The sequence below is a fragment of the Dromiciops gliroides genome, chromosome 2 (assembly GCF_019393635.1).
Source record: "Dromiciops gliroides isolate mDroGli1 chromosome 2, mDroGli1.pri, whole genome shotgun sequence".
Taxonomy (NCBI): domain Eukaryota; kingdom Metazoa; phylum Chordata; class Mammalia; order Microbiotheria; family Microbiotheriidae; genus Dromiciops; species Dromiciops gliroides.
The window spans coordinates 500,857,403-500,880,709 of NC_057862.1; the positions used below are offsets into that span (position 1 = coordinate 500,857,403).

The 23,307-nt window shown below is 35.3% G+C and overlaps 1 protein-coding gene across 2 annotated transcripts in view; it reads left to right on the plus strand.

Moving 5' to 3' along the window:
- The window catches only part of EIPR1 (EARP complex and GARP complex interacting protein 1), a 230,028-nt gene that overhangs the window by 151,196 nt on the left and 55,525 nt on the right, over window positions 1–23,307 (plus strand). The gene's annotated exons all lie outside the window — the stretch shown is intronic.

A 23,307-nucleotide genomic window follows, 5' to 3' on the forward strand; every position in this document is an offset into this window, starting at 1 on the left:
ATGACTAAATCCAACGGTAATTTACAAATTTACATTTGAAATGCATTTATTTATTTATTTTGTGGTAGAATTACTTTTGAATTGTTTTGCTGCTGTTGCATCATTTATATTTGCTTAGGAAGTTCAGTGTATATGGAATATTAAAAGTAGTTTGTAATTCAATAGGTGCTCACCCATCAGTGGTTGGGGAGACAGATCAGAAACTTGGTAGTTAACAAAGGGAAACTAACATGGGATTACAATTTCTTGGTAGCTAATCCTCCAATGGAAATTTACTATACTTTGAGTGACTTTTCATCTTAGAGAAAATTAAAAAAAATTAGCAGTATGCTTAGACATAAAAACAATCATAACCCGGTTGCCTGGGGTTTATGTGCCTTTGATTAACATCTCTCTCAAAAGCCACCACTGTATCAAAGACTCACTGCCTTAAAGAGGTAAGATTTGGGTACCATTCACAGACAGAATTGAACATATTCCAACTGGGAAGGTTTGGAGCATTACATTTAAAAATCTCTCTCTCTCTGTCTCTCTCTCTCTCCGTCTCTCTCTCTCTCCGTCTCTCTCTCTGTCTCTGTCTCTGTCTCTGTCTCTGTCTCTCCCCAATGTTGCATAATAGATAGACCATAAGCATTGGAATCAAGACACCTTAGCTGTACTCTTTACTCCACATCCTACTAGCTGTCTGATCTTCATCAAATTACTTTATAAAACACAGCATGAGCTGTGTCCAGGACTCTGGCTGTAGAATCAGGGGAGCTGGGTTCACATACTGCTTTTCATGGTTATTCCCTGCGTGAACTTGGGGCAAGTCACTTCATCAGTTTCCACATCTGTAAAATGAGGGGTTTGCCTCTGAGGCTCATTGCAGCCTTAGATCATTGATTTTTTTTTGACCTGCTGACCGCCTCAAGAATCAATTGCTTATTTGTAAAGTGGACATACTATTATATTCCTACTTGGGAGGACTTTTGTGAGGAAAATGCTTTGTAATACCAAAGTAGTAAATAAATATGAACTTTTTAATTATGTGTACATATTTAAAGGAAGCATTGTGTATAATATAACATTTTAAAGCAATGTAAAAGAGATAACCCAATTGAGGGAACAAGATGGTTTTTGATAACCCTTTCATTTTTGTGATTCTGTGAATAGTGACCTTTTAAATTTGATCACCTTGACAGTAGCATAGGAATATTATTCTGATAATGTCGCCATTATACAAAATATTTCTGGGAACTCCTTGATAAGGAATTATCTTTAGAACTTTTTTTAAAGTGCCTTTAGTGATGGCAGTCTTTATGTTTTGAAGGGTAAATTTGATTTTTGGAAATAGCCACAAGTTATTCAAAACTAAGCCTAGTGAATAAGATATTGGTTAGTTTTAATGAACTCTTTCCTCTCCTTCTTTTCTTCTTTGTTGTAAGATTGTTTCTTTCAGAGGGGTTTATTGGAACATGTTGGTGATGAACAAAAGATATCAGGAAAAAAAAATAAAACAACATAATTTCATTGCATTCTAGAGATGCCAAATGTTCTGGTCTATCCCCTTGTGACCTGATCACCAGAAAGGTGTCCTTTGACCAAATTATTTCTATCAGTGGCCGTGGGCCAGTTAAAGCAGTTTTGCCTGTTTGCCCTAGAGATCACAATGTAATCAATGACCCCTTAGGACCACATCTTGCCTGCATCAGGAAGTTTTAGGACAAAAGGTTCCTAACTAGTTAAGGTTTTGGTGGGCTATACCATGAACAATGAGCCCATTAAATCTTTTTCTTGGGACACAGTTCCACACAAGGACAAAGTCATTACAGTGCTTTGATGTAATGCCAGGCAGGGCACTCTAGTGACTGCTTCTTTAAACTAAAACAATGGCCTCACTCCAGAAAAGGAGCATATATATCCTATGTGGTCACAGGATTTTAGAGCTGATAGAGACTTCAGAGAGACCTTCTGATTTGTCACTTTACAGATGTAGATGCTAAGACCTAGGGAAATTAAGTGACCTGGGATCCCTTAGGATCCCACAGCTCATTAGGATGAATCTTTTAGAAGAAGGTACATTAACTCAGCAAACTTCATGATGCTTAGCTAGCCCATGTAAGAATTATTGATTCTCTGTATCATATTTAAGACAAAGCTCTAAAGCCAGTGTCAAATAGAAAGCTCACATCACTCCTGACTGTAGCCCAGACCAGATTAAAATGAGAGATGGAAATGTAGCTTCTGTTTGATTTTAGTGTGTTGGTGTATTAACAACAAAAAAGAAATATATAAATGCGTGTTTTTTTAAGTTGATATGCAACTTGCCAGGGATCTACAGTTTAGTATCCCCTGTTTATATTTGAGTTTGACACCATTGACCTAAATCATCGCCAAAAAGGGCCCTGAGTTAAAGGACATGAATTCTGTGGAGTTTGGCTCATACAGTTTTTGTGGTTTTGATTGTGGGTAGAAAGGGGCACCCAAATCATGGGGCGGGGGTGGTAGGCCATGAATCCTAGGCTAGAGATGCTAAGGTAAGGATTGGGTTTTTTTTTTTTGTCTTTGTATCTTCATTCTCAGGCACAGTACTCCACACATAGCAGGTGCCAAGTTGGTGCTTGTTAGACATAATTGAATTGAATTTCCTACATTAACTATTCCAAAGCTTTTCATCTCTCATCAAACCTTCAACCACATTCCCAGAGCCTCCTTTTTATAGCAGTTAATGCAGGTTCCTACTTCACTGCAAACATTGAGACTATCTAACGAGACCTTCCTTGATTCCTTTCCATTATTCCTCAAAATTTCTCAATGTCATTACTCATTTTTGCCCCATCTCAGAGGGAGAGATTTCCATAGTCCTTGCTAAGGCTAAGAATCTTTCTACCAGCCCTTTTTGTACCATCCACTTTTACCCACTCTAGCCCTGGCTCCACACCCATCCTATCTTTTCATCTTCATTTTGTCTCTTTCTGCTAGCTATTTCTCATAGGCTTATAAACAGAATCCCTAAATTAGAAAGGACCTTAGAAGGCTTCTAGGCTAACCCACACCTAAACAAGTATCCTTTTCACAGAATATCTGCCAAGTGGTCATCTAGCCTTTATGTGAATGCTTGTAGACACCCCGTTCCATTCTTAGAGAACTCTAATTCTCAGAAAGGTTTTCCTTACATCAAGCACTAATTTATCACTTTGCAACTTTCACATGTTATTCTTAGTCCTTAGGGACAAGTAGAACCTGTCTAATTCCTCTTCCAGGTGTCAGCCCTTCAAATACTTGAAAACAGATCTCATTCATACCCATTCCCTCTCCCCTTCCCCATTTTTTTTCTAGGCTAAACAGCTCCATGCCATTCCATTGATTCTTGATCGCAAGGCACTTCACTGTCATCATTAATTTCCACTGGGATACATTCTAGCTTATCATTGTTTTTCCTGTAATGTGGAATATCAAAGACTGGTTGTGATCTGATCCTGGCAAACTATAATGAGATCATCACTTCCTAGTCTTGTACATTATCCCTTTTCTGATACAGCCTGTGATTGAATTAGCTTTTTTACCTACCACTTTTAACTCCTCTTGGGCTTATAGCCCACTACAACTGCCAGATCTTTTCCAGAAAATTCAGTTGGACCACACATCTCTCCCATTTTATACTTGTACAGTTTATTTTTTCAGTGAAAGTAAAGTCCAGCTTTCCCATAACCATTCAGCTACCATCTCATTTCTTTCTTCTTCACGCTAAATATCTTGAAAGAAAAAGGAGAATATAGCTAGTGCTTCTGCTTTCATTCTTTTTTTTTTTTTTTTTTGGCAGGGCAATGAGGGTTAAATGAGTTGCCCAGCATCACACAGCTAGTAAGTGTCAAGTGTCTGAGGCAGGATTTGAACTCAGGTCCTCCTGAATCCAGGGCTGGTGCTTCATCCACTGCACCAGCTTGCTGCCCCGATTCTACTTTCTTATCACTCACTCTCTTCTTAGCTTTTGTAACTCTGACTTCTGTCCCCAATATTGGTTGGTTTTTTTTTTTTTTTTTGGTGAGGCAGTTGGGGTTAAGTGACTTGCCCAGGTCATACAGCTAGTAATTGTTAAATGTCTGAGGCCAGATTTGAACTCAGGTCCTCCTGAATCCAGGGCCAGTTCTCTATCCACTGCGCCACCTAGCTGCCCCTGTCCCCAATAAATTTTTATTTATTTATTTATTTATTTATTTATTTATTTATTTATTTATTTATTTATTTATTTATTTATTTATTTATTTATTTATTTATTTATTTATTTATTTATTTATTTTTTAGTGAGGCAATTGGGGTTAAGTGACTTGCCCAGGGTCACACAGCTAGTAAGTGTTAAGTGTCTGAGGCCGGATTTGAACTCAGGTACTCCTGACTCCAGGGCCAGTTCTCTATCCACTGCGCCACCTAGCTGCCCCAATAATTTTTAACATTGTTTGGTATCTTTGGTTTATTATTCTTTCTAGTTTTAGTTCCTGAATTGAAGTTTTCTTCTATCCCTACTGTACTTTTGGGTCACTGGTCAGCCCTGCTTGGTCTCCCTTGGATTATGTGGGTTCCTGTACAGACCTGCTTTTCCCAGAGTTAAGTCCCCATGGATTTTTAAGGTTCAGAATATTAGATCTTCAGGGTTCAGTTATAGCATCTCAGGACAGTGTGAAATGAATCTTGGAGTCATGGGGTGTTGTGGTCCAAGCTGTATTCACAATAATGACTGCTGTTCCTTGAGGCTTTTTCAGGGGATCCTTTCATTCTTGATGATTTTGGACAGAGAAGCCCGTGGACCCTTTTCTGGTTGTTCTAGGAAGTTCTTTTTTTGTTGTTGTTGTTTTGTTTGTCCTGGTGCTTGCTTTGCTGGTAGCCCTCTTTCCTCTTGTCCATTAGCTGCTGGATGACTTTTTTGTACAATGCATGGATGGAAGTCATTTTTTGTAGTTTTTTATTTGATTTCTTAAATCATTTGGTTTGGTACAAACTCAGGTTTTTCCTGGATTAGGTATAGGGGAACTGGGTGTTTGACCCCTGTTTAGGCAGCCATCTTGGCCAGAATCCCTATACATCTCTGATCATATCACTCCTATGTTAAAAGTCTTTAAATAACATTGTCCATAGAATAAAGTAGAAACTGGAGCCTGGCATTTAAGGTGTCATCTACAATCTGGCACCAGCTTAACCTTTCTAACCTTATTGCACAGTATCCTCTTTTGTGAATCCCACTCAGTTCACTATTTCCCAAACATGAATTTTCTTGGTCTCATGCCTTTTCTTACACTGTAATAGTTTGAAAAATCCTAGAGCTGTGTGTATTCTCCTTCCATTAATGCAGGTCACAGTCTGTCCATTTTTGATTAAATGATTTTCATGAGTTGTTGAACCAAAGATTCATAACATCTTTATTAACCATCCAGTGGTGATGAACTTCTATGACTTTAGCTAAGTTCTATCTGATAACTCTATTGGTATTGCTGTATGGCAGCACGATGTGGAATTCTATAGTCTCCAACCAATTAAAAAGGAATATCATACAGAGGACAATGGAAAAGTTCTTTATGGATGTAAGCAGACTGCAACTAGTGAGGAATTTCAAAAAAGAAAAGAAGTAAAAGATGTCATTGAGAAAATATGATAGGAGAAGAAGGTGAGATGGTAATGTGATAAGGGTGACAGGCTATACAGATGGACTCAGCCAGAATGCTCCAACAATAGCCTTACAATAGCAGGAGAAAGAATCAAATGGTAGAGCTCCAGCACATGGTAGCACCATATAATAAAGGCTTTACTATATTCCAGGCACTATGCTAAGTCCTGAGGATATAAAGAAAGGCTATAGGAGTCCCTGCCCAAAAAAACCCTTCTGTTTGGATGGGGGAGACAACATATAAATAATCAAGTACCTATAAGATCATGCAGAGAAAATGATAGGTTACCTTTAAGGGGGAGCCTCCAGCACTTGTAGGGGTGATGGGGGCTAGGTAGACTGGGAAAGGCTTCCCACAGAGGGTGTCATTAGAACTGAGTCTTGAAGGAAATGGGATTTTAAGAGGTGGAAGAACTAGAGCATTCCAGACTTGGAGGACATAGAATACCAAGGCACAAAGATGGGAGAGTGATTTTTATGTGTAAAGAATTATAAGTAAAGCTAATAGAGCTGGATAGTAAAGCACATGGAGAGGAGCAAGTATCCAGGTGTGAAGAGTTTTAAATACCTAAGAAAGGACTTCATAGTTAATCCTGGAAATAATAGGGAGCCACTACTGTTTATCAGGGAGGGGGGCAGACCTAAACTTTAGGAAAATCACTTTGAAGGGTGAGAGGTTTGAAGCAAGAAGAAATTAGAAAGCTGTTATAATAAGGTGATGAGGGCCTGCACCAGGGTACTGGCTATTTGAATAGAGAAAAGGGAGCATACATGAGATGTTATTAATTAATTTAGGAACAAGGATTTGGCAACTGTCGATATGTAGAATAAGTGAGAGGTGAATGCTGCATTGCAAACTTGAGTGCCTGGGAAGATAGTAGTACCTTGGACAATAATATGGAAGCTCAGGAGAAGGGATGATTTTGAGGGAAAGATAATGAATTCTGTTTTGGAAATGTTGAGTTTGAAATTACTGTAATAAAAAAAAAAATTCCTAGCATTTACGTGCTACTTTAAAGTTTGCATTGTGTTTTACAGTCATTATCTCATTTGATCCTCACTACAACCCTGGGAGTATGTGCTATTATTATTCCCCTTTTACAGATGAAGAAACTGAGATTAAATGACTTGTCTAGGGTCACATGGCTAAGTGTCAGAGTTTGGATTTGAACTCAAATATTACTGACTTCAGGTTCTGTGTTTTATCCACTGTGTCCACTATTGGGACATATAATTCAAAATGTCCAATGCAGTTGGTGATGTAGAATTGTAGAGTAGGAGAGACCAGGGCTGGATATGATGTAGGAATCATCAGCATAGAGTAAGTTCTTAAATCCATAGGAACTGTTGTCAACGCAGGGAGAATACAAAGAGAAAGGAGCCTATGAGAGCCATGGGGGACACCCAAAGTTATTGTCAATGGGTGACAATACTACCTAAATTAATTTGCTTACTCAGTGTCCTACCAATCAAAGTTTGAAAGGTTTACTTTATAGAACTGGAAAATAACAATAATAAAATTTTTCTGAAAAAACAAAAACTTTAAAATGTCAAGGGAATTAATGGGGAAAAAAAGTGGGAATGAATAGGGGCCCAAATGGGGGCTCAAACTATACTTAATACAAAGCTATAATGATCAAAATAGTTTGGTCTTGGTAAGAAATAGAGGGGAAGCTAGGTGGTGCAGTAGATAGAGCACTAGACCTGAAGTCAGAAAAACATATATTCCTGAGTACAAATCTGGCTTCAAACACCTACTAGCTTTATTACCTTGGGCAAGCCACTTAATAACCCTATTTGCCTTAGTTTCCTCATCTGTCAAATGAGCTGGAGAAGGAAATGACAAATCAATCCAGTATCTTTGCCAAGAGAACCCCAAATAGGGACATGAAGAGTCAGACACAACTGAAAAAAATAACTGAATAACAACAACAACAATAACAAGAAATAGAGAGGTTGATCAGTGGAACACAATTTGTAAAAGCAAATGAGCACAGTAGCCTAGTGTTTGATAAACCCAAAGATCTCAGCTAGTTGGTGATGAACCTACTATTTGACAAAACTATTGGGAAAGGTGGGAATTAATCTAGCAGAAACTAGTTCAGACCAACTTCTCACACTGTGTAAAAAGATAAACTCCAGATGGTTATATAACTTATATATAAAGAGTAACATCATAAACAAATGAGAGAAGCAAGGGAGAAATTAATTAATTATTAGTTTTATCCTAGGTGAAGAATTTGTGACCAAATCAGAGAGAAAGAAGATCACAGAAGGTAAAATGGACAATTTTGATTAGATAAAATTAAACAATTTTTGCATAAACAAGATCAGTGCAGCTAAAAGTAGAAAACAAACAGGTAAATGGAAAAAAAAACTTTGCAGCATGTTTTTCTGATAAAGATCTCATTTTTAAGATATATGGAGAATTGATTCAAATATAGGAATAAGAACATTCCCCAATTGAAAAATGGCCAACAGTATAGGTTTATTCTTCATCTTGTAGCCTTGAGGATTTCCCTAGAAGCACTTAAGAATTAATTGACTTATCCAGGATCACACAGCCAATCTGTAGCTGAATCAGGACTAGAAATCAGGTTTTCCTTATGGGACCACCTCTCTTTTCACTATGGCATACTTCCATCTACTATGTCCCTGTTTATATAAATATTGTCTCCCTCCTTAGAATGTAAGCATCCTTGAAGGCAGTGCCTATTGTTTCTTTCTTTCTTTCTTTCTTTCTTTCTTTCTTTCTTTCTTTCTTTCTTTCTTTCTTTCTTTCTTTCTTTCTTTCTTTCTTTAGTGAGGCAATTGGGGTTAAGTGACTTGCCCAGGGTCACACAGCTAGTAAGTATTAAGTGTCTGAGGCCGGATTTGAACTCAGGTACTCCTGACTCTAGGGCCAGTACTCTATCCACTGCACCACCTAGCTGCCCCTTGCCTATTGTTTCTTACCAGCATTAAGCAAAGTATTTTGAGATGATGAGATTTTGATACTTGTTTATTTTATACTTTCCCTCAGCAGGACATTGCAAATTTAATCAAAAAGAGTTTTGCTTATAAAAGGTACAATGAGCATTGTCCATATATGTCCACTGAGCTAGAAATGGTATAATAATCTAGAAACCATTGAATAAGGAATGTTGCTGCTGTTTATGTTGTTGTTCAGTTGTTTCAGTCATGGTTGACTCTACATTACCCTATTTGGGGTTTTCTTGGCAAAGATCCTGGAGTGGTTTGCCATTTCCTTCTCCAGGTCTTTTTATAGACAAGGAACTGAGACAAAAAGACTTAAGTGACTTGCCCAGGTTCACACAGCTGGTGGTTTCTGAGGTCACATTTGAACTCAGGGGGATGAGTCTTCTTGACTTCAGGTACCACAGTATATCCACTGCTGCCCTACTCAGTTATAAAAAGGGGGTAATAATAAAAAGGGGACAGTACCTCAAAGGGTTGCTGTGTCTCAAATAAGATAATATTTATAAAGCACTTTTCTTAATGCCTGGTGTATATTAGATACTTAATAAATGTTTCTTTCCTTCAAAAAAATGGTCAAAGTTATGAACAGGCAGTCTTCACACTATCAATAGCCTTCTGAAAAAATGCTCTTAATTCCTAATAATTAGAGAATTCCAAGTTAAAACAGCCCTAAGATTCCCCTTCACCTATCAGCTTGGCAAATTTGGCAAAAACAAAAAAAGAAAAGGAAATGACAAATGCTAGAGGGGCTGTGGAAAAAGAGGTACATTGTCACTATTGGTGGGGCTGTGGAACTGGTTCAGCTGTTTGGGAAAACAGTTTGGATCTATGCCTGAAATGCTATTCACCTGTGCATACCCTTTGACCCACTGATTTAACTACTATGTCTATGCCCTATAGAGAAATAAAAGAAAGAGAGAAAGTTTCCATATGTACAAAAGTGTCTTTTTTAAATTTCTAAAAAAATTTTTCTTTTAGAATTTTATTTTCCAAATTACATGTAAAAACAAAATTTTGATATCAATTTTTAAAAACTTTGTGTTCCAACTTCTCTTCCTCCATTCTCACCCCTCACCCCCAAGAACTCAAACAATTCAATATAAGTTATACATGAGTAGTCATGGAAAAAATCTCCACATTAAGCCAGTTGAGAGAGAAAACAGATAAAAACAAAACTTCAGATTAAGGAACTATCAAAAAAATTATGCTTCAATCTGTTTTCAGATACCATTAGTTCTTTCTCTGTAGATGGATTTCTAATTTCATAAATCCTTCAGTTATATTGGATCATTGCACTGCTGAAAATAACCACGTCCTTCCCAGCGAATCATCTTAAACTATTGCTGTTCTTTTATATACAGTGCTTTTCATTCTGTTTCAGTTCATGTAGGTCTTTCCAGGTTTTTCTGCCAGCATCCTGTTCATCATAACTTTTATATAATACTTTAAACTACAAAGGTGTTTATAGCAGCTGTGGATGTGGTTTTGAGGTGGAGAGAGGGTTAGAGAGTTAGGAAGGAGGGAAAGATCTGAAAATAAAATTAAATTGATTTTTACAAAATCCATGATATGGTTCCAGCCTACCTTTTTTTTTTTTCAGTGAGGCAATTGGGGTTAAGTGACTTGCCCAGGGTCACACAGCTAGTATGTGTTAAGTGTCTGAGGCCGGATTTGAACTCAAGTACTCCTGACTCCAGGGCCAGTGCTCTATCCACTGTGCCACCTAGCTGCCCCAACCAGCCTACCTTTGTAGATTGATTACTTATTACTCACTTTCATATACTCTACATTTCAACCAAGTTGGCCAATTTGCTTTTTTACCTATACTGCATCTCCTTTGAACAGTCTTTCCCCCTTACCTGGAAATCTCTTCCTCCCACCTCCACTTCTTGGAACCCCTCATTCTCTTCCATACTCAGAGGCTCCAGAGCCATGTTTTATAACAGATTTTTCCTTATTCCCTTAATTCACTTTGTTTATTTTTGTATATCTTGATTTACTTATCCATGTATATCTTCTATACCCCCTAGTACAGTAAAGGTTCTTTCAGGATAGGAATTATCTCATTTTTATTTTGTATTCCCATCACCTAACATTAGTGCCTGACATACAGAAGGTGTTTAATAAAGTTTTATTGGCAGACTTTGAGCTATTTCTTCTAGAAGTGCTTTTTTGATGTTATATGATTTAATATTTAATTTAGAATTTTCCACATTTCAAAGTAGTATAGATTTTTTGAGTATTTACAGATTTGATGGCAATATCCTTATTGTTTTAACTATATGACTTGAAATTTTAAAAATTATCATAGCCCTTGATGAAAAATTATAGAATGTTCTATATTATATTTTTTAGCATTAAGGAATTAACCTGTATTTTAAAAAGGAATATTTATAAGTCTTGTAAATAATTTATTACTTTTCCCTCATAAACCATAATAAAAAGGAATAGTAACCAATGGCTTAATTACCATAACTTTATATACATAGTATATTCATATATTTAAGTTTTTCTTTTTGTTATAAACTTTATGAGCTTTAAAAAGATTTGTTAGCAAATAATCTTAACAAGCAGTTCCTTTTTAATCTAAAAACTATTATCTTTTAGAATTTAAACACCGAATGAATGGCATCTCATAATAAAATGCTGACATAGTTTAGAGCAGTGGTTCTCAATGTTTTAGGAACTCCCATTGTCTGTTTGATTGTACAACATTCCTGAGTTCTGTGCTAAAAATGTTTTATGGAAAATACAAATATGGAAAGGAGTACTTCAGTATTTCAGTGATTCATAGTTTCGTTGGTGTGGGTCTTCTCTCCACCAACAAAGAATATACCTAAATCCATGATTTAGTAAATGTCCTTCAGATATTGCTATAACTGAAAAATTCATCTGATCATACTAGTTGTTAGACTAACCTAGTAATCATTTTTTCTAAATTTGTCCTTCAGTGACAAGCATATGACATTGCTAGCCATACATTCAAAACCTTTTTAACATGGTAGATTGCTTGAATTTCCTCTCCACTGACATAGTCTTTGAGAAATCACAGTTACCTCCAAGCCATGATGATTCATCAAAATAGGATTTAATAAAGAAAACAAATGAAAGTGAATTTACATTAATTTCATGTTATATTTATTTTAGAATTTTACAGAAATTTATTTTAGTTATGACCCCCAGCTTAGGTGTCAGTAAAACCAGAAAAGTAAATTTCTCCACTAAGGTGACCACTCAATAAAAAGATGTAGATTTTTTGGCCAATATTAAAAAACTATACCTACCAATATGCACTACACATAATAGATACTCAATAAATACTTGATTAATGAAGGAATAAGGAAATAATCTAGTTGTTTAAGATTTCAAAAACATTTCCTACATTTTCATTTGATTCTCACAACCATCCCATGAGGTTTTTCATAAAGGTATTGTCACCCCGATTTTATAAATGAAGGCACTGAGGCTCAGGGAGGTAAAATTTCCCAAGATTACATAGGCAATAAGTAAAAGAGCCATGATTTCAAATCAGATCTTCTAATTTCAAGCTTAACGTTCATTCCCCAATTATAAAAATGGAATCATTTCTCCCCTCTTACTGTTGTCCTTATGTCTCCCTCAAAGGGGTTTTTAATTTTTTTTGGGGGGGGGAGTTTGCTTACAGAATTAAAAAGAAATCTTTATTGATCTTTATGACTTTAAGGGTATTGAGCATTTTTATGTTAGGTACTGTGTTCTTATTCATCCGATTTTATGTCACTTCTAATTCACTGTTAGAGTGTGATAAAGCAAAAAAGTAGATGATTTTTATGAACAAAGAAATAAACTCCTTAGTTTGAAGTAACAAGTACTGAAGAAATTCTAGCTTATTTTCTTATGTTTATAGCACTAGTTTCATGGTGATGATCCATGGTAAAATAGAATTTCTCTTTTTATTGCATATTGCATACACCAGTTATTTCAAGGTGTTTTATAAGCACTAATGATTATAGGGGTTGCTGCCTATAAAATAACAAAAGTGTTCATCTTTTCAGATGTATTCAATCACCCAGGGATAAATGAAATTTGAGGTAAAGGAGCAATTCTGTCTATAGTGATTTGATTTTCTTCAATACTTAAATCTACATAGAAGACCTAATCCTTCACTAAAGTCTTACTCCAATGCCTTATAGTGGTATGGAGCTTACTGTTCTCAAAGGCTATGTAAATCGAGATAGGCTGTTTAGCTGAGGAACAGGCTAGTTGTTTAGAAGTAATCATCAATAAATAGGCTCTTAATGAATTTTTTTCAGGTCACTGCAGTTCTCAAGGATTATATGTTGAATTGTAGAAGAATGATTATCTTCTATGGATGTCATGGCCTGAGTAGAGGGACAGCAAGAAGACATGCCACCACTGGGGTTGCTGTTTTCCTCCACCTTGAATTATTTAAAAAAATAGTATTTTATTGTTTTTCCAATTACATATAAAAACAGTTTTTAATATTTGGGTTTTTTTTAAATTTTGAGTTCAAAGTTCTCTCCTTCCCTCGCTTTCTTTCCCCCTCCCTGAGATAGCAAGAAATTTGATAAGGGTTATACATGTGCAATCATGCAAAACATATTTACACATTAATTGTGTTGTGAAAGAAAACAGGAAAACACACACACAAAAATGTAGAACATGAAAAATAGCATGCTTCAGATTCTGTCTCTGTCTCTCATCTGTATTCAGACTCCATCAGCTCTTTTCACAGAAGTGGATAGCATTTTTCATCATGAGTCTTTTGGAATTGTCTTGGATTGTATTGCTTAGAATAGCTGGAATAGCTAGGTCGTTCACAGTTAATCATAGCATAATATTGTTATTAATATATGCAATGTTCTTCTGGCTCTGCTCACTTCACTCTGCTTCAGTTCATGTCAATCTGTAGGTTTTTCTGAAAGCATCCTGCTCATAATTTCTTATAATAATAACATTTCATCACAGTCATATACCACAACTTGTTCAACCGTTCCCCAACGGTTGAATATATTCCCAATTTCCAATTCTTTGCCACAACAAAAAGAGGTGCTATAAATATTTTCTTGTAGAAATAGATTCTTTTAAAAAAATCTCGTTGGCATACAAACCTAGTAGTGGTATTGTTGGGTCAAAAAGTATGAATAGATTTATAGCCCTTTAAGCTCTCCAGAGTGGTTAGATCAGTTCACAATTCCACCAATGAGGCATTAATGTCCCAATTTTCCCCCATCCCCTCCGACATTTATCATTTTTCTTTTCTGTTATATTAGCCAATCTGACAGGTGTGAGATGGTACCCCAGAGTTGTTTTAATTTTCATTTCTCTAAGTACTAGTGAATATGACAATAGACTGCTTTGATTTCTTCATCTGAAAATTCCCTGTTCATATCCTTTGATCATTTATCAATTTGGAAATGCCTTGTATTCTTATAAATGTGACTCAGTTATCTATATATTTGAAAAATGAGGCCTTTATAAGAGACACTTGCTATAAAATATTTTCCCTAGCTTTCTGTTTTCCTTCTAATCTTGGTTGTGTTGGTTTTGTTTATGCAAAATGTTTTTAATTTAATGTAATAAACATTATTCATTTTATATCCTGTAATGTTCCCTATCTCTTGTTTGGTCATTTCACTGAGACTGTTAGATTTATTGGTATATGATTGACAAAATACCTCTTAATAATTGCTTTAATTTCATCTTTATTGATGGGGAATTCACTCTTTTAATTTTTGTTACTTGTAATTTGGTTTTCTTCTTTCTTAGCCAATGGTTTATCTATTTTAAGTGATTCTTTTAATAAAACTATCTCTTAGTTTTATTTATTAGTTAAATTGCTTTCTTTCCCAATGGTTTTCTTACTTTAAATTTTATTAATCTCTTCTTTGATTTTCAGGATTTCCAGTTTGGTGTTGAATTGGGGATTTTTAATTTGTTCTTTTTTTCCAGTATTTTTAGTTGCATGCCCAGTTCATTGATCTGTTCTTTCTCTCTTTTATTGATATGTGTATTTAAAGATATATATTTTACCCTAAATATTGCTTTGGCTGCATCCCATAAATTTTGGTGTTTTATTTAATAGTATTTTATTTTTTCCCTCAATTACATATCAAGACAATGTTTAACATTCATTTTTATAAGATTTTGTGTTCTAAATTTTTCTCCCTCCTATCCTTCCCTTCCCCTCTTCCAAAAATGGTAGACAATTTGATATGGGTTATACATGTCCAGTCTTGTAAAATATATTTCCATATTAGTCACAGTTATGAAAGAAGAAACAGATAAAAAAGAAATAAAACATGAAAAAGAATAAAGTAAGTAAAAAAAATGCTTCAATTTGCATTCAGAATCCATCTGGATGTGGATAGCATTTTCCTTCATGAGTCCTTTGTACTTGTTTTGGATCATTGTGTTACTGAGAAGAGTTGAATCATTCATAATTGTTAGTCACACAACGTTACTGATACTGTGTACAATGTTTTCCTGGTTCTCCTCATTTCACTTTGCATCAGTTTTCACAAATCTTTCCAGGTTTTTCTGAATTCTGTCTGTTTTTCATTTCTTATTGCATAATAGTAACCTATTACATTCATATACCAGAGCTTATTCAGCCATTCTCTAATTGATGGGGATCCCCTCAGTTTTCATTATTTTGCTACCATGAAGAGGGCTGCTATAAACATTTTTGTATATGTAATTCCTTTTCCCTTTTGTATGATCTCTTGGGATACAGACCTAGTAGTAGTATTGCTGGATCAAAGAGTATACACAGTTTGGTTGCCCTTTGGCATTGTTCCAAATTACTCTCCAGAATGATTGGATCAATTCACAACTCCACCAACAATGCATTAATGTCCTAGTTTTCTCACATCCTCTCCAACATTCCTCATTTCTCTTTTTTGTCATATTAGCCAATCTGATAGGTGTGAAATGGGACCTCAGAGTTGTTTTAATTTGCATTTGTTTAATCAAACTGATTTAGAGTACCTTAAATTATGTTGTCTCATTGTCATTCTCTTTAATAAAATTATTGTTTCTATGAGTTGTTCTTTTACCCATTCTTCTTCTTCTTCTTCTTCTTCTTCTTCTTCTTCTTCTTCTTCTTCTTTTCTAAACTTTTCTAAAATGCTATTAATTTCTTTAACTTCTTTCTTGTTTATTTTTGGGTTAGATTTACCTAGTTATGAGAAGGGCCAGTTGAGGGTCCCCCACTAGTATGGTCTAACCATTTTTCTTCCTGTAACTCACTTAACTTTATATAACCTATATCTGATTGCTTACTACCACAGGGAGGAGGGAGGGAAGGAAGGATAGAATTTGTTTGTTTTTGTTTTGTTTTGTTTTGTTTTTTAGTGAGGCAATTGGGGTTAAGTGACTTGCTCAGGGTCACACAGCTAGTAAGGCCGGATTTGAACTCAGGTACTCCTGACTCCAGGGCCGGTGCTCTATCCACTGTGCCATCTAGCTGCCCCGGAAGGATAGAATTTGTAACTCAAAATTTAAAATAAAAATGTTTATTATTATTTTTAAAAATAAAATAAAATGTTTTGTTAATTAAAAAAATTTGGATGCTACACCATTTGGTGCATAAACATTTAGTATTGATATTACTTCATTGTCTGGGGTACCTTTTAGCAAGAGATAGTTTCCCTGCTTATCTCTTTTAATTAGATCTGTTTTTGCTTTTGCTTTGTCTGAGATCATAATTTCTTTCTACCCCTTCTTTTTTTACTTCAGCTGAAGCATAATAGATTCTCCTCCAGGTCTTTACCTTTACTCTATGTATGTATCTCCCTACTTCAGGTATGTTTCTTGTAAATAATATAGTGTGGCATTCTGGTTTTTTTTTTTTTTTTTTAAGTGAGGCAATTAGGGTTAAGTGACTTGCCCAGGGTCACACAGCTAGTAAGTGTTAAGTGTCTGAGGCCAGATTTAAACTCAGGTACTCCTGACTCCAGGGCTGGTGCTCTATCCACTGCGCCACCTAGCTGCCCCTTGGCATTCTGGTTTTTAATCCACTCTTATGCACTTTGTTTTTGTGGGATAGTTCATCCCACAATTTGTTTTGTGGGATAGTTCATCCCACTCATATTCACAGTTATGATTACAAACTATGTATTTCTCTTTATCCTGCTTTCCCCTGCTATTTATCCTTCTCTGTCTCTGTCTGTCTCTGTGTCTCTGTCTCTGTCTCTCTCCTTTCACCCTATCCCTTATCAAAAGTGTTTTGGTTCTACCACATCTCCCAATCTGTTCTCCCTTCTATCACCTCCCTCCTTTTCTCATCTTCCTCCCCTCCTTCTTCTCAGATATTTATGCATTTTGTACTTATTTGGAATGAAATGTCTTTATTTATGGCTTCTTAGATTTTGTTATATCGAAATTCTGTTGATTTTTAAGGATTTATTTTGTAGCTTCCCCCTTAACTAAGTCTATTAGTTTTCTCAATTAGTGTCTTTTGCTGTTTCATATGATTGTCCAAGTAAATCATCATATCAGCAAATAGGGATAGATTTATCTCCTTTTTATCTATCCTCATACGTCTTTAACTTCTTTCTTTTGTATTACTGATTTTACTGTTTTTACAGAACTATAGTAAATAATTTGGGAGGCATCCTTGCTTTACTTTGTATTTACTGGGTAAACTTTTAGTGCATCCCCATTATATATGATGTTTGCTTTTGGTTTTAGAGTTTTTCTATTAAAAAAATATATCGCTATGCCAATAATATATAGATTTTTTAGCACATGATTGTTTATCAAAGGCTTTCCCCATTTTATTGGGATAATCGTGTGGTTTTGGATATTTTTATTTTTACTGTGATTATGTTGATTGTTTTTATAATGTTGAAATGTTCCTGAGTTTTTAAAATCAGTCATTATTTCATTTTATCCTCACAATAATTCTGTAAGGTAGGTACTTTTATTATTCCCATTTTACGCTTGGGAAACCGAGGCAGACAGAGGTTAAGTGACTTGCCCAGGGTGACACAACTAAGAAATATCTGAACTCAAGTCTTTCTGCCTACAGGCTCATTGCTTTATCGACTGCACCACCAAGCTGCTTCATTTATTACTGTTATAAATCCAATGTGATCATAATGAATGGTTTATTGGATGAGTCACTGTTGTCTGCTTGAAAAGATATTATTTTAAATATTTGAGTAGGTATTCATTAATGATATTGGTTTATAGTTCTCCTTCTGCACTTTATCCTTCCCTGATTTAGGTATTGGAGCTATATTTGTATCATACAAGGAATCTGAGAGATTGCTTTCCTAATTTTGAGAGTAATTTATATATTACAAGTATTAGGTTTTTAATTAATAGGTTTTGTGTCAACAAATATTAATCTTTGCCATAAAACTTGATGTTTAATGGCAAATAAAGGTACATACATGGCAAATAAAGATACATATCAATGTGACTTTTCTTCTTACTTTACATCATTAGGTTTTTCAGATTCAGCCATCAAAATAGGTCTTTCCTCTGTAAAAATTGATCCTGCAATTTAGAGATGCTACCACTGGGTGGCAGTAATATGCTATAAAAACTGCAGGAATACTTTGGTTTAGGCTTAGATTTTACTAGAATCTGCTAGGTGGAGGCTTTTTTCAAAAGCCCACCTGCTTTAACCTTGAATTTCCTGTTCTATTTTCTTATAAAAAATATAACTCAAATAATTCTAAAGTCAACACTAAGCATCTGAAAGTTCTTACAGCGACAACTTTTTAAATCTAGGCATCTCCAATTAGGTATAATTTGGTATCTTTCTCATTAATCTTTAATTTTTCCTTTATTAGCTTTTATCCTGACTCTTGGCTGGGTGTCAAAACCTTCCAATCTCTTTGTCCTCAGCCTTTGAGCTGCATCTGTATTGGAGGACCCTTGAGATATATGTCTTTCTCAGCCACGGGCAGCCTGTTCACCCTGCCTTGGCTATTCAGATTATTCACAGTGAAAAATCTTAGTTGCCTCTACATTCTGAATTCTCATTTAATTTTTCTACATAAGGCAAGAAAGAAAAGAAAAAAACAGCCATGTAGTCCATGATGCCACTAGAAACATAAAAGTTCCCCTATGCATTTTTTTCCAGTCATGTTTTTTCATTTTATTATTGTTACATCTTTCTTCCTATTAACTTTATCCTGCAGAATATGGGTGTAGTTTATGCCCTATTCTTTGGTCTCCTTATAGCACATTGCCTTACATGTAATACAAAGTCACCAAATTAATAATTGATTAATAATACTTGATTAATTCAATTAATTAATAAAATAATACTCATCTATTAGCATGGTACTATTTGAATTGGCCTCAAATTTCAAACTGTCTCAGTTATAGGGACCATATTTCTTGCCACAGAATAGAACATTTTGAATAAAATTCAAAGAAGATATTTGAACTGAGCTTTTAAATAGGTTTCATAATATTCGTTCAGAAAGAATGCTTATAAAAATATTTTGGTTAATGCTACCAAATTAAATGAATATGACAAATAGGGGCATATGGAATATAGGACATATCAGGAAGCTATTGGGAACAGACCTCTATCTCAAAGTTAGAAATGTCAGCTAGCATGGAACTGAGAGTTTGAGATGAGGTCAGCTAATTGTTTATAATTTTAAAAAAATATTCAAGTATTTTTCATCTAAAATAGAGTCATAGCTTGGGGTCTTTTGTGCAAGCTTGTTACCTACATCTATGACACTGACTCCTATAGTTTTCTTAGCCTGGGCATTGTAATCTTTTTTTTTTTTTTTTTTTTTTTTTTTTGCAGGGCAGTGAGGATTAAGTGACTTTCCCAGGGTCACACAGCTGGTTAGTGTCAAGTGTCTGAGGTCAGATTTGAACTCAGGTCCTCCTGAATCCAGGACTGGTGCTTTATCCACTGTGCCACCTAGCTGCCCCCATTGTAATCTTTTTAAATTTGGTCAGATATAACTTATTGATCTTGGTCTACTTTTGAATGGGAGATGGCTCATGAAGACCCAGATATTATAAGAAATATTGTTAGTGAATCTGGACCCTGGGCTGATGTTGTAAAGTGAGCTCAGATTGTGGTATTTTAAAAAAATACATAGAAAGTAGAATTTCTGACTCTGTGTGTGTGTGTGTGTGTGTGTGTGTGTGTGTGTGTGTGTAGGAGAGGGAGAGAGAGAGAGAGAGAGAGAGAGAGAGAGAGAGAGAGAGAGAGAGAGAGAGAGAGAGAGATCTCCCCATGGTATCTTTCATAGCCATAGAGATGTTAATTCTATTGGCCTGGTTAAGTTCTAGTCAGATAATTACTTTCTATCTATTTTAGATGCACTGTCACTTTAATTGTATATGTGTGTTTATTTTCTAACAAAAAAGTGTATGTACCTAACAGGTATGTGCTGCTACATTCGATTATTAGTTATTCCTTTACTTCCTTTCCCTAGGAGGCTATTTATTAATGGTATTGAAAGTGCTTGGGGGCAGCTAAGTGGCACAGTAGATAAAGCGCCAGCCTTGGATTCAGGAGGACCTGAGTTCAAATCTGACCCCAGACACCCGACACATACTAGCTGTGTGACCCTGGGCAAGTTCCCCCCCCCCCAAGAAAAAAAGTGTTCAGGAACCTATAAATGGATATATATATATATATATATATATATATATATATTTGTCAGTGACTTGTATAAATCCTTAGAAAAAAATCGCAACAAGGAATAGATGTAAGTTGCTTATTGAGTACTAGGTACTCTTCAATATCTATATGTACATTTATATCTCTATCTCTATCTCTATCTCTATCTCTATCTCTGCTGTTTCATTAATTACGAGAAAAGCAAATCTCCTTACCCAACTCTGTATTTGTAAATGGACTAAAATAATAATGGCAACAACAACTTATATTTATTTAATACTTTATACTTTGCACATCACTTATTTTACAATAATCTAATGAGGCAGCCATGACAGGAATAGCCATTTTATTAAGAAGCTGAGATTTTCGTAGCCCTAATACTAATAACTGGCAGGAATAGGATCATAATATTTGATCTTGGTGGGATTTTAGAGCTCATCTAATCCAACTGCCTCGTTTTAGAATGAAGGTACTGAGACCCAGAAAGGTTAAGTGACTAGCTAAGGTCATTGATAATAAAAAACAGTGTCTGGGTCCCAGACTCTTTCTACTACAGCACTATACTAACAACCTCTTTAAATTTATTTAAATTTAAAGAATTTGGTTGATATTCTTGTTGGTTATGTGATTCTGTCACCATCATCATGATAATTGAATTGAAGCTCACAAACTTCATGGAAGTGACAAAAGTGGGAAAGAACCTTAGAATTAATACTCTAGTACTCTCAGTGAGGCATATTGTAGTGTATTACATGAGTAATGCAAATAATTTCTCTCCTAACAACAGATACCTTAAAGAGTCCCTAGGGCAGTATGCTTGTGCTTTAAAAGGGGGCATAAGGAATCAATGAAAAATGTGAAAGAAGGTGGCTTAGCCTTACTAGATCTCAAACTATATTTGTAAAGTAGTAATTATCAAAACAATCTGATACTGGCTAAGAATTAGAGTGGCAGATCAGTGGAATAGATTAGGTAAAAATTATAGTAAGTGACTGTAGTAATCTGGTATATGATAAACCCCATAGATTAAAACTTTTGGAACAAAAACTTATTATATGAAGAAAACTGCTGGGAAGATGGGAAAACAGTGTGGCAGAAACTAGATATAGACCAATATCTCACACCATATTCTAAGATAAGATAAAAATCGGTACAATTTACACATGAAAGGTGATAGCATAAGCAAATTAAGAGAACATGGAATACTTTATCTGTCAAATTTATGGATAAGGAAAGAATTTAGAACCAAAGAAGATAGAGAAAGCACTACAAAATGTAAAATAGATAATTTCGACTATATACAATTAAAAAGTTTTTGCACAAACAAAACCAATGCAAGCAAAATTATAAGGAAATCAGAAAACTGGGGGGGTGGAGCTTTGAAACAAGTATCTCTGATAAAAGCCTCATTTCTCAAATATATGGAGAACTAAGACAAACATAAAAATTTAAGTCATTCCCCAACTAATAAATGGTCAAAGATATGAACAGGCAGTTTTCAGAAAAAATCAAAGGTACATGAAAAAATGCTCTAAATAACTATTGATCATCAGAAAATAAAAATGAAAACAAATCTGAGGTACCACCTTACTCCTATCAGTGGCTAATATTACTAAAAAAAGGAAAATGTTGCATATTGGAAGGGATATAGGAAAACTGGGACACTAATCCATTGTTGGTGAAATTGTGAACAGATCCAGCCAATCTGGAGAGCAGTTTGAAACCATGCTACAAAATTGTGCATACCCTTTGATCCAGCAATACCACTGTTAGGTCTATATCCCAAAGGCATAAAAAAAGGCTGGTGAAAGCACCTATTTGTACAAAAATATTTATAGCAGCTCTTTTTGTGGTGGTGAAGAACTGGAAATCAAAGGGATACCCATCAATTGGGAAATGGCCAAACAAGCTGTGATATATGATCATGATGGAATGATGGAACATTATTGTGTTATAAGAAATGACAAGCAAGATAATTTCAGAAAAAAAAACCTGGAAAGACTTACATGGACTGATGTATAGTAAAATGAACAGAACCAGGAGAATGTTATACACAGTAACAACAATATTGTTTGATGAAAAATTGTGAATGACTTAGCTATTAAAAACAGACTGAAACGTTACTTTTCACTTTCTTTCACTTTTTTTCTTTTATTTGATTCTTGTACAAAATGATTAATATGGAAGTGTTTTACATAATCACATATATATAACATATATGTGATTACTAACAGTCTCAGGGAGGGGGGAAGGATGGAGGGATAGAATTTGGAACACAAAACTTTATATAAAAATGTGAAAAAAATGAAAAAAGGGGGGCATAGTCAGAGCCATATCTAGCAATATGGGTGCCCCACAGAGAAGGATTCACAAAACATTTAAGGCACACAGCACAAAACTAAACCCTCAAAACAACTCAAATCAAGTCAGCAGGAAAAGCGATCCAGAGTAACAGGCTTCTGAGGGTAGAGAGACCAGGACACGTTGGAGTCATTACTTAGGGTGGAGGGTTTTTGTGGGATGGGGCCATTTTTGGGGAAGATGGGGTAGCTTCCTACTTCAAGTAGGCCTGTGCCCTGGGCTTAATCCCAGCTTTACTACTACCTGTGTGATCTTTGGCAACTTGTTTAACCTCTCTGAGCCTTATTTTACCTCCTGAATACTATCTATGGAACTTTAGTTATTGAAAGAGCAAAAGGACCCCATTGTAAGGTATCCTTTCCTAAAAGGTAGCCCTGAGGCCTGGACCACCATGAAGCAGCTCAAAACTTTTGTTAAGTTTTCACACAATAAATCTCTGATAGGTTTCATTATCTGTCACTTTCCTTTGAAAGTATTACTTTGCATGCTAAGAATTAATCAGGTCATCTTAACATTTTAGAGCATAATGTGGAGTTAAGACATAATCTAATTCAATTCTCTCATTTTTCAGGTAGATCAAGAAACTGAGAACAAGAAAGGTTAGATGACTTGACTGAAGGCTGGGATTCAAACCTAATTCTTTTAATTCTGAATCTAGTGGCCCTACTTTCTTTTTTCAGTACCTTGCTGCCAGTAATTGTCCTAGTTAGTA